This window comes from Pecten maximus, chromosome 6 (assembly GCF_902652985.1).
Source record: "Pecten maximus chromosome 6, xPecMax1.1, whole genome shotgun sequence".
Taxonomy (NCBI): Eukaryota; Metazoa; Mollusca; class Bivalvia; order Pectinida; family Pectinidae; genus Pecten; species Pecten maximus.
The window spans coordinates 34,692,667-34,705,054 of record NC_047020.1 but is presented as its reverse complement, the minus strand read 5'-3'; the positions used below and the strand labels follow the sequence as shown (position 1 = coordinate 34,705,054).

Genomic DNA, 12,388 nt, shown 5'->3' with positions numbered 1-12,388 from the left:
CATATCACTGGTTCAGTGTCACGGTATATCACTGGTTCAGTGTCACGGTATATCACTGGTTCAGTGCCATGGTATATCACTGGTTCAGTGTCACGGTATATCACTGGTTCAATGTCACGGTATATCACTGGTTCAGTGTCCCGATATATCACTGGTTCAGTGTCACGGTATATCACTGGTTCAGTGTCACGGTACATAACTGGTTCAGTGTCACGGTATATCACTGATTCAGTGTCACGATATATCACTGGTTCACTGTCACGGTATATCACTGGTTCACTGTCACGGTACATCACTGGTTCAGTGTCACGATATATCACTGGGTCAGTGTCACGGTATATCACTGGGTCAGTGTCACGGTATATCATTGGGTCAGTGTCATGATATATCACTGGTTCAGTGTCGCGGTATATCACTGGTTCAGTGTCACGATAAATCACTGGTTCAGTGTCACGGTATATCACTGGTTTAGTGTCACGGTATATCACCGGGTCAGTGTCACGGTATATCACTGGGTCAGTGTCACGGTATATCACTGGGTCAGTGTCACGGTATATCACTGGGTCAGTGTCACGGTATATCACTGGTTAGTGTAACAGTATATCACTGGTTATGTGTCACGGTATATCATTGGTTCAGTATCATGGTATATCACTGGTTCAGTGTCACGGTATATCACTGGTTCAGTGTCACGATATATCACTGGTTCAGTGTCATGGCATATCACTGGTTCAGTGTCACGGTATATCACTGGTTCAGTGTCATGGTATATCACTGGTACAGTGTCACGGTATATCACTGGTTCAGTGTCACGGTATATCACTGGTTCAGTGTCATGGCATATCACTGGTTAAGTGTCATGGTATACCACTGGTTCAGTGTAACGGTATATCACTGGTTCAGTGTCACGATATATCACTGAATCAGTGTCACGATATATCACTGGTTCAGTGTCACGGTATATCACTGGTTCAGTGTCACGATATATCACTGGTTCAGTGTCATGGCATATCACTGGTTCAGTGTCACGGTATATCACTGGTTCAGTGTCATGGTATATCACTGGTACAGTGTCACGGTATATCACTGGTTCAGTGTCACGGTATATCACTGGTTCAGTGTCATGGCATATCACTGCTTAAGTGTCATGGTATACCACTGGTTCAGTGTCACGGTATATCACTGGTTCAGTGTCACGATATATCACTGAATCAGTGTCACGATATATCACTTGTTCAGTGTCACGGTATATCACTGGTTCAGTGTCACTGGTTCAGTGTCACGATATATCACTGGTTCACTGTCACGGTATATCACTGGTTCAATGTTACGGTACATCACTGGTTCAGTGTCACGATATATCACTGGGTCAGTGTCACGGTATATCACTGGGTCAGTGTCACGGTATATCACTGGGTCACTGTCATGATATATCACTGAATCAGTGTCACGATATATCACTTGTTCAGTGTCACGGTATATCACTGGTTCAGTGTCACTGGTTCAGTGTCACGATATATCACTGGTTCACTGTCACGGTATATCACTGGTTCAATGTTACGGTACATCACTGGTTCAGTGTCACGATATATCACTGGGTCAGTGTCACGGTATATCACTGGGTCAGTGTCACGGTATATCACTGGGTCACTGTCATGATATATCACTGGTTCAGTGTCGCGGTATATCACTGAATCAGTGTCACGATATATCACTGGTTCAGTGTCATGATATATCCTGGTTCAGTGTCACGATATATCACTGGTTCAGTGTCACGGTATATCACTGGTTTAGTGTCATGGTATATCACTGGTTCAGTGCCATGGTATATCAGTGGTTCAGTGTCACGGTATATAACTGGTTCACTGTCACGGTACATCACTGGTTCAGTGTCACTGTATATCACTGGTTCAGTGTCACTGGTTCAGTGTCACTGGTTCAGTGTCACGATATATCACTGGTTCACTGTCACGGTATATCACTGGTTCACTGTCACGGTACATCACTGGTTCAGTGTCACGATATATCACTGGGTCAGTGTCACGGTATATTACTGGGTCAGTGTCACGGTATATCACTGGGTCACTGTCATGATATATCACTGGTTCAGTGTCGCGGTATATCACTGGTTCAGTGTCACGATAAATCACTGGGTCAGTGTCATGATATATCACTGGTTTAGTGTCACGGTATATCACTGGTTCAGTGTCACGATATATGACTGGTTCACTGTCACGGTACATCACTGGTTCACTGTCACGGTACATCACTGGGTCAGCGTCACGGTATATCACTGGGTCAGTGTCACGGTATATCACTGGGTCAGTGTCACGGTATATCACTGGTTAGTGTAACAGTATATCACTGGTTATGTGTCACGGTATATCACTGGTTCAGTATCATGGTATATCACTGGTTCAGTGTCACGGTATATCACTGGGTCAGTGTCACGGTATATCACTGGGTCAGTGTCATGATATATCACTGGTTCAGTGTCACGGTATATCACTGGTTCAGTGTCACGATATATCACTGGTTCAGTGTCATGGCATATCACTGGTTCAGTGTCACGGTATATCACTGGTTCAGTGTCATGGTATATCACTGGTACAGTGTCACGGTATATCACTGGTTCAGTGTCACGGTATATCACTGGTTCAGTGTCATGGCATATCACTGGTTAAGTGTCATGGTATACCACTGGTTCAGTGTAACGGTATATCACTGGTTCAGTGTCACGATATATCACTGAATCAGTGTCACGATATATCACTGGTTCAGTGTCACGGTATATCACTGGTTCAGTGTCACGATATATCACTGGTTCAGTGTCATGGCATATCACTGGTTCAGTGTCACGGTATATCACTGGTTCAGTGTCATGGTATATCACTGGTACAGTGTCACGGTATATCACTGGTTCAGTGTCACGGTATATCACTGGTTCAGTGTCATGGCATATCACTGCTTAAGTGTCATGGTATACCACTGGTTCAGTGTCACGGTATATCACTGGTTCAGTGTCACGATATATCACTGAATCAGTGTCACGATATATCACTTGTTCAGTGTCACGGTATATCACTGGTTCAGTGTCACTGGTTCAGTGTCACGATATATCACTGGTTCACTGTCACGGTATATCACTGGTTCAATGTTACGGTACATCACTGGTTCAGTGTCACGATATATCACTGGGTCAGTGTCACGGTATATCACTGGGTCAGTGTCACGGTATATCACTGGGTCACTGTCATGATATATCACTGAATCAGTGTCACGATATATCACTTGTTCAGTGTCACGGTATATCACTGGTTCAGTGTCACTGGTTCAGTGTCACGATATATCACTGGTTCACTGTCACGGTATATCACTGGTTCAATGTTACGGTACATCACTGGTTCAGTGTCACGATATATCACTGGGTCAGTGTCACGGTATATCACTGGGTCAGTGTCACGGTATATCACTGGGTCACTGTCATGATATATCACTGGTTCAGTGTCGCGGTATATCACTGAATCAGTGTCACGATATATCACTGGTTCAGTGTCATGATATATCCTGGTTCAGTGTCACGATATATCACTGGTTCAGTGTCACGGTATATCACTGGTTTAGTGTCATGGTATATCACTGGTTCAGTGCCATGGTATATCAGTGGTTCAGTGTCACGGTATATAACTGGTTCACTGTCACGGTACATCACTGGTTCAGTGTCACTGTATATCACTGGTTCAGTGTCACTGGTTCAGTGTCACTGGTTCAGTGTCACGATATATCACTGGTTCACTGTCACGGTATATCACTGGTTCACTGTCACGGTACATCACTGGTTCAGTGTCACGATATATCACTGGGTCAGTGTCACGGTATATTACTGGGTCAGTGTCACGGTATATCACTGGGTCACTGTCATGATATATCACTGGTTCAGTGTCGCGGTATATCACTGGTTCAGTGTCACAATAAATCACTGGGTCAGTGTCATGATATATCACTGGTTTAGTGTCACGGTATATCACTGGTTCAGTGTCACGATATATGACTGGTTCACTGTCACGGTACATCACTGGTTCACTGTCACGGTACATCACTGGGTCAGCGTCACGGTATATCACTGGGTCAGTGTCACGGTATATCACTGGGTCAGTGTCACGGTATATCACTGGTTAGTGTAACAGTATATCACTGGTTATGTGTCACGGTATATCACTGGTTCAGTATCATGGTATATCACTGGTTCAGTGTCACGGTATATCACTGGGTCAGTGTCACGGTATATCACTGGGTCAGTGTCATGATATATCACTGGTTCAGTGTCGCGGTATATCACTGGTTCACTGTCACGGTACATCACTGGTTCAGTGTCACGATATATCACTGAATCAGTGTCACGATATATCACTTGTTCAGTGTCACGGTATATCACTGGTTCAGTGTCACTGGTTCAGTGTCACGATATATCACTGGTTCACTGTCACGGTATATCACTGGTTCAATGTTACGGTACATCACTGGTTCAGTGTCACGATATATCACTGGGTCAGTGTCACGGTATATCACTGGGTCAGTGTCACGGTATATCACTGGGTCACTGTCATGATATATCACTGGTTCAGTGTCGCGGTATATCACTGAATCAGTGTCACGATATATCACTGGTTCAGTGTCATGATATATCCTGGTTCAGTGTCACGATATATCACTGGTTCAGTGTCACGGTATATCACTGGTTTAGTGTCATGGTATATCACTGGTTCAGTGCCATGGTATATCAGTGGTTCAGTGTCACGGTATATAACTGGTTCACTGTCACGGTACATCACTGGTTCAGTGTCACTGTATATCACTGGTTCAGTGTCACTGGTTCAGTGTCACTGGTTCAGTGTCACGATATATCACTGGTTCACTGTCACGGTATATCACTGGTTCACTGTCACGGTACATCACTGGTTCAGTGTCACGATATATCACTGGGTCAGTGTCACGGTATATTACTGGGTCAGTGTCACGGTATATCACTGGGTCACTGTCATGATATATCACTGGTTCAGTGTCGCGGTATATCACTGGTTCAGTGTCACGATAAATCACTGGGTCAGTGTCATGATATATCACTGGTTTAGTGTCACGGTATATCACTGGTTCAGTGTCACGATATATGACTGGTTCACTGTCACGGTACATCACTGGTTCACTGTCACGGTACATCACTGGGTCAGTGTCACGGTATATCACTGGGTCAGTGTCACGGTATATCACTGGTTAGTGTAACAGTATATCACTGGTTATGTGTCACGGTATATCACTGGTTCAGTATCATGGTATATCACTGGTTCAGTGTCACGGTATATCACTGGGTCAGTGTCACGGTATATCACTGGGTCAGTGTCATGATATATCACTGGTTCAGTGTCGCGGTATATCACTGGTTCACTGTCACGGTACATCACTGGTTCAGTGTCACGATAAATCACTGGTTCAGTGTCACGGTATATCACTGGTTTAGTGTCACGGTATATCACTGGGTCACTGTCACGGTATATCACTGGTTCAGTGTCACGGTATATCACTGGTTTAGTGTCACGGTATATCACTGGTTATGTGTCACGGTATATCACTGGGTCAGTGTCACGATATATCACTGGTTCAATGTCATGGTATATCACTGGTTCAGTGTCGCTGTATATCACTGGTTAAGTGCCATGGCATATCACTGGTTCAGTGTCGCTGTATATCACAGGTTCAGTGTCACGATTCATCACTGGTTCAATGTCACGGTATATCACTGGTTAAGTGTCATGGTATATCACTGGTTCAGTGTCACGGTATATCACTGGTTCAGTGTCACGGTATATCACTGGTTCAATGTCACGGTATATCACTGGTTCAGTGTCACGGTATATCACTGGTTCAGTGTCACTGGTTCAGTGTCACGATATATCACTGGTTCACTGTCACGGTATATCACTGGTTCACTGTTACGGTACATCACTGGTTCAGTGTCACGATATATCACTGGGTCAGTGTCACGGTATATCACTGGGTCAGTGTCACGGTAGATCACTGGGTCACTGTCATGATATATCACTGGTTCAGTGTCATGATATATCCTGGTTCAGTGTCACGATATATCACTGGTTCAGTGTCACGGTATATCACTGGTTTAGTGTCATGGTATATCACTGGTTCAGTGCCATGGTATATCACTGGTTCAGTGTCACGGTATATCACTGGTTCAGTGTCACGGTACATCACTGGTTCAGTGGCACTGTATATCACTGGTTCAGTGTCACTGGTTCAGTGTCACGATATATCACTGGTTCACTGTCACGGTATATCACTGGTTCACTGTCACGGTACATCACTGGTTCAGTGTCACGATATATCACTGGGTCAGTGTCACGGTATATTACTGGGTCAGTGTCACGGTATATCACTGGGTCAGTGTCATGATATATCACTGGTTCAGTGTCGCGGTATATCACTAGTTCAGTGTCACGATAAATCACTGGGTCAGTGTCACGATATATGACTGGTTCACTGTCACGGTACATCACTGGTTCAGTGTCACGATATATCACTGGGTCAGTGTCACGGTATATCACTGGTTCACTGTTACGGTACATCACTGGTTCAGTGTCACGATATATCACTGGGTCAGTGTCACGGTATATCACTGGGTCAGTGTCACGGTATATCACTGGGTCACTGTCATGATATATCACTGGTTCAGTGTCGCGGTATATCACTGGTTCAGTGTCACGATATATCACTGGTTCAGTGTCACGGTATATCACTGGTTTAGTGTCATGGTATATCACTGGTTCAGTGCCATGGTATATCACTGGTTCAGTGTCACGGTATATCACTGGTTCAGTGTCACGGTATATCACTGGTTCAGTGTCACTGTATATCACTGGTTCAGTGTCACGATATATCACTGGTTCACTGTCACGGTATATCACTGGTTCACTGTCACGGTACATCACTGGTTCAGTGTCACGATATATCACTGGGTCAGTGTCACGGTATATTACTGGGTCAGTGTCACGGTTTATCACTGGGTCAGTGTCATGATATATCACTGGTTCAGTGTCGCGGTATATCACTGGTTCAGTGTCACGATAAATCACTGGGTCAGTGTCACGGTATATCACTGGTTTAGTGTCATGGTATATCACTGGTTCAGTGCCATGGTATATCAGTGGTTCAGTGTCACGGTATATAACTGGTTCACTGTCACGGTACATCACTGGTTCAGTGTCACTGTATATCACTGGTTCAGTGTCACTGGTTCAGTGTCACTGGTTCAGTGTCACTGGTTCAGTTTCACGATATATCACTGGTTCACTGTCACGGTACATCACTGGTTCAGTGTCACGATATATCACTGGGTCAGTGTCACGGTATATTACTGGGTCAGTGTCACGGTATATCACTGGGTCACTGTCATGATATATCACTGGTTCAGTGTCACGGTATATCACTGGTTCAGTGTCACGATAAATCACTGGGTCAGTGTCATGATATATCACTGGTTTAGTGTCACGGTATATCACTGGTTCAGTGTCACGATATATGACTGGTTCACTGTCACGGTACATCACTGGTTCACTGTCACGGTACATCACTGGGTCAGTGTCACGGTATATCACTGGGTCAGTGTCACGGTATATCACTGGGTCAGTGTCACGGTATATCACTGGTTAGTGTAACAGTATATCACTGGTTATGTGTCACGGTATATCACTGGTTCAGTATCATGGTATATCACTGGTTCAGTGTCACGGTATATCACTGGGTCAGTGTCACGGTATATCACTGGGTCAGTGTCATGATATATCACTGGTTCAGTGTCGCGGTATATCACTGGTTCACTGTCACGGTACATCACTGGTTCAGTGTCACGATAAATCACTGGTTCAGTGTCACGGTATATCACTGGTTTAGTGTCACGGTATATCACTGGGTCAGTGTCACGGTATATCACTGGTTCAGTGTCACGGTATATCACTGGTTTAGTGTCACGGTATATCACTGGTTATGTGTCACGGTATATCACTGGGTCAGTGTCACGATATATCACTGGTTCAATGTCATGGTATATCACTGGTTCAGTGTCGCTGTATATCACTGGTTAAGTGCCATGGCATATCACTGGTTCAGTGTCGCTGTATATCACAGGTTCAGTGTCACGATTCATCACTGGTTCAATGTCACGGTATATCACTGGTTCAGTGTCATGGTATATCACTGGTTCAGTGTCACGGTATATCACTGGTTCAGTGTCACGGTATATCACTGGTTCAATGTCACGGTATATCACTGGTTCAGTGTCACGGTATATCACTGGTTCAGTGTCACTGGTTCAGTGTCACGATATATCACTGGTTCACTGTCACGGTATATCACTGGTTCACTGTTACGGTACATCACTGGTTCAGTGTCACGATATATCACTGGGTCAGTGTCACGGTATATCACTGGGTCAGTGTCACGGTAGATCACTGGGTCACTGTCATGATATATCACTGGTTCAGTGTCATGATATATCCTGGTTCAGTGTCACGATATATCACTGGTTTAGTGTCATGGTATATCACTGGTTTAGTGTCATGGTATATCACTGGTTCAGTGCCATGGTATATCACTGGTTCAGTGTCACGGTATATCACTGGTTCAGTGTCACGGTACATCACTGGTTCAGTGGCACTGTATATCACTGGTTCAGTGTCACTGGTTCAGTGTCACGATATATCACTGGTTCACTGTCACGGTATATCACTGGTTCACTGTCACGGTACATCACTGGTTCAGTGTCACGATATATCACTGGGTCAGTGTCACGGTATATTACTGGGTCAGTGTCACGGTATATCACTGGGTCAGTGTCATGATATATCACTGGTTCAGTGTCGCGGTATATCACTAGTTCAGTGTCACGATAAATCACTGGGTCAGTGTCACGATATATGACTGGTTCACTGTCACGGTACATCACTGGTTCACTGTCACGGTATATCACTGGTTCACTGTTACGGTACATCACTGGTTCAGTGTCACGATATATCACTGGGTCAGTGTCACGGTATATCACTGGGTCAGTGTCACGGTATATCACTGGGTCACTGTCATGATATATCACTGGTTCAGTGTCGCGGTATATCACTGAATCAGTGTCACGATATATCACTGGTTCAGTGTCATGATATATCCTGGTTCAGTGTCACGATATATCACTGGTTCAGTGTCACGGTATATCACTGGTTCAGTGTCACTGTATATCACTGGTTCAGTGTCACTGGTTCAGTGTCACGATATATCACCGGTTCACTGTCACGGTATATCACTGGTTCACTGTCACGGTACATCACTGGTTCAGTGTCACGATATATCACTGGGTCAGTGTCACGGTATATTACTGGGTCAGTGTCACGGTATATCACTGGGTCAGTGTCATGATATATCACTGGTTCAGTGTCGCGGTATATCACTGGTTCAGTGTCACGATAAATCACTGGGTCAGTGTCACGATATATGACTGGTTCACTGTCACGGTACATCACTGGTTCACTGTCACGGTACACCACTGGGTCAGTGTCACGGTACATCACTGGGTCAGTGTCACGGTATATTACTGGTTCAGTGCCATGGTATATCACTGGTTCACTGTCACGGTACATCACTGGGTCAGTGTCACGGTACATCACTGGGTCAGTGTCACGGTATATCACTGGGTCAGTGTCACGGTATATCGCTGGGTCAGTGTCACGGTATATCACTGGTTAGTGTAACAGTATATCACTGGTTCAGTGTCATGGTATATCACTGGTTCAGTGTCACGATTTATCACTGGTACAGTGTCACGGAATATCACTGGTTCAGTGTCACGGTATATCACTGGTTCAGTGCCATGGTATATCACTGGTTCAGTGTCACGGTATATCACTGGTTCAATGTCACGGTATATCACTGGTTCAGTGTCCCGATATATCACTGGTTCAGTGTCACGGTATATCACTGGTTCAGTGTCACGGTACATCACTGGTTCAGTGTCACGGTATATCACTGATTCAGTGTCACGATATATCACTGGTTCACTGTCACGGTATATCACTGGTTCACTGTCATGGTACATCACTGGTTCAGTGTCACGATATATCACTGGGTCAGTGTCACGGTATATCACTGGGTCATTGTCACGGTATATCATTGGGTCAGTGTCATGATATATCACTGGTTCAGTGTCGCGGTATATCACTGGTTCAGTGTCACGATAAATCACTGGTTCAGTGTCACGGTATATCACTGGTTTAGTGTCACGGTATATCACTGGGTCAGTGTCACGGTATATCACTGGGTCAGTGTCACGGTATATCACTGGGTCAGTGTCACGGTATATCACTGGGTCAGTGTCACGGTATATCACTGGTTAGTGTAACAGTATATCACTGGTTATGTGTCACGGTATATCATTGGTTCAGTATCATGGTATATCACTGGTTCAGTGTCACGGTATATCACTGGTTCAGTGTCATGGTATATCACTGGTACAGTGTCACGGTATATCACTGGTTCAGTGTCACGGTATATCACTGGTTCAGTGTCATGGCATATCACTGGTTAAGTGTGATGGTATACCACTGGTTCAGTGTAACGGTATATCACTGGTTCAGTGTCACGATATATCACTGAATCAGTGTCACGATATATCACTGGTTCATTGTCACGGTATATCACTGGTTCAGTGTCACGATATATCACTGGTTCAGTGTCATGGCATATCACTGGTTCAGTGTCACGGTATATCACTGGTTCAGTGTCATGGTATATCACTGGTACAGTGTCACGGTATATCACTGGTTCAGTGTCACGGTATATCACTGGTTCAGTGTCATGGCATATCACTGGTTAAGTGTCATGGTATACCACTGGTTCAGTGTCACGGTATATCACTGGTTCAGTGTCACGATATATCACTGAATCAGTGTCACAATATATCAGTGGTTCAGTGTCACGGTATATTACTGGTTCAGTGTCACTGGTTCAGTGTCACGATATATCACTGGTTCACTGTCACGGTATATCACTGGTTCAATGTTACGGTACATCACTGGTTCAGTGTCACGATATATCACTGGGTCAGTGTCACGGTATATCACCGGGTCAGTGTCACGGTATATCACTGGGTCACTGTCATGATATATCACTGGTTCAGTGTCGCGGTATATCACTGAATCAGTGTCACGATATATCACTGGTTCAGTGTCATGATATATCCTGGTTCAGTGTCACGATATATCACTGGTTCAGTGTCACGGTATATCACTGGTTTAGTGTCATGGTATATCACTGGTTCAGTGCCATGGTATATCACTGGTTCAGTGTCACGGTATATAACTGGTTCACTGTCACGGTACATCACTGGTTCAGTGTCACTGTATATCACTGGTTCAGTGTCACTGGTTCAGTGTCACTGGTTCAGTGTCACGATATATCACTGGTTCACTGTCACGGTATATCACTGGTTCACTGTCACGGTACATCACTGGTTCAGTGTCACGATATATCACTGGGTCAGTGTCACGGTATATTACTGGGTCAGTGTCACGGTATATCACTGGGTCAGTGTCATGATATATCACTGGTTCAGTGTCGCGGTATATCACTGGTTCAGTGTCACGATAAATCACTGGGTCAGTGTCATGATATATCACTGGTTTAGTGTCACGGTATATCACTGGTTCAGTGTCACGATATATGACTGGTTCACTGTCACGGTACATCACTGGTTCACTGTCACGGTACATCACTGGGTCAGTGTCACGGTATATCACTGGGTCAGTGTCACGGTATATTACTGGGTCAGTGTCACGGTATATCACTGGTTAGTGTAACAGTATATCACTGGTTATGTGTCACGGTATATCACTGGTTCAGTATCATGGTATATCACTGGTTCAGTGTCACGGTATATCACTGGTTCAGTGTCATGGTATATCACTGGGTCAGTGTCACGGTATATCACTGGTTAGTGTAACAGTATATCACTGGTTATGTGTCACGGTATATCACTGGTTCAGTGTCATGGTATATCACTGGTTCACTGTCATGGTATATCACTAGTTCAATGTCACGATACATCACTGGTTCAGTGTCACGGTATATCACTGGTTCAGTGTAACGGTATATCACCGGTTCAGTATCATGGTATATCACTGGTTTAGTGTCACGGTATATCACTGGTTCAGTGTCACGATATATCACTGGTTCAGTGTCATGGTATATCACTGGGTCAGTGTCACGGTATATCACTGGGTCAGTGTCACGGTATATCACTGGTTAGTGTAACAGTATATCACTGGTTATGTGTCACGGT

General features: G+C 44.6%; 1 protein-coding gene across 1 annotated transcript in view; it reads left to right on the top strand.

Annotated features, from left to right (window-relative positions):
• Positions 1–12,388, top strand: part of LOC117329628 (inhibitory POU protein-like) — a 79,463-nt gene that overhangs the window by 11,817 nt on the left and 55,258 nt on the right. The gene's annotated exons all lie outside the window — the stretch shown is intronic.